This window comes from Fulmarus glacialis, unplaced genomic scaffold, assembly GCF_000690835.1.
Source record: "Fulmarus glacialis isolate BGI_N327 unplaced genomic scaffold, ASM69083v1 scaffold25892, whole genome shotgun sequence".
NCBI classification, from domain to species: Eukaryota; Metazoa; Chordata; class Aves; order Procellariiformes; family Procellariidae; genus Fulmarus; species Fulmarus glacialis.
Window position 1 is genome coordinate 7260 of NW_009198910.1, and position 641 is coordinate 7900.

At 47.4% G+C, this 641-nt stretch overlaps 1 protein-coding gene across 1 annotated transcript in view; it reads right to left on the reverse strand.

The window, feature by feature from the left end:
- The window catches only part of GATAD2B (GATA zinc finger domain containing 2B), a 15243-nt gene that overhangs the window by 6872 nt on the left and 7730 nt on the right, over positions 1-641 (reverse strand). The gene's annotated exons all lie outside the window — the stretch shown is intronic.

Here is a 641-nt window from a genome sequence, read left to right on the forward strand (position 1 = left end):
GTCAGAAACATGACACTGGGATTGGAAAGACCTGAGCGCGGGCTGAGCCAGGGCTTGACCTGCCCAGGCTTCTCCTAACGCTCAGCTCACAGCAAGGTCTCCGTGTCTCTGAGCACCGCCAGAATGGCTCCAAGGGGGGATGACAGGTAGAAGGGCTCAATTTTTTCATCAGAGATGATCTTAAAACATTAAACACCTCCTGCCCGACCACCTTTTTCTCCCCCGCTCCCCCCTTCTTATTAGACTTGTTCTAGATGAGGTTCTTTGCTGTCACACATAAGAAAAGCTTCACAAAGACTGTGCAAACAATGTGTTTCCTCTTCTCCTAAAGCCCATTTCCTTTACCAGCCCGATCCCACTGCGAAGCCACAATAGACTTGACCCGGAATCGTTGCCATAGCAAAGAAAACAAATGCCACAAACAAAGAAGATGGTTAATGGAGGGAGTAAATGATCAGCAAGATTGAAATGAAAGTCTTTTGGCAAAAGCAGGAGAGAGAGCTACAGGCAATCAGACACGCTGGAGGATCACCTCCATCCTCATCCCATATACCATCTTCCAGCATCTGGGTTCACAACCGCATCGCTGGGACTTTGCATATTCCAATATATTATCAAAGAAATATAACTGACAGCCTCCT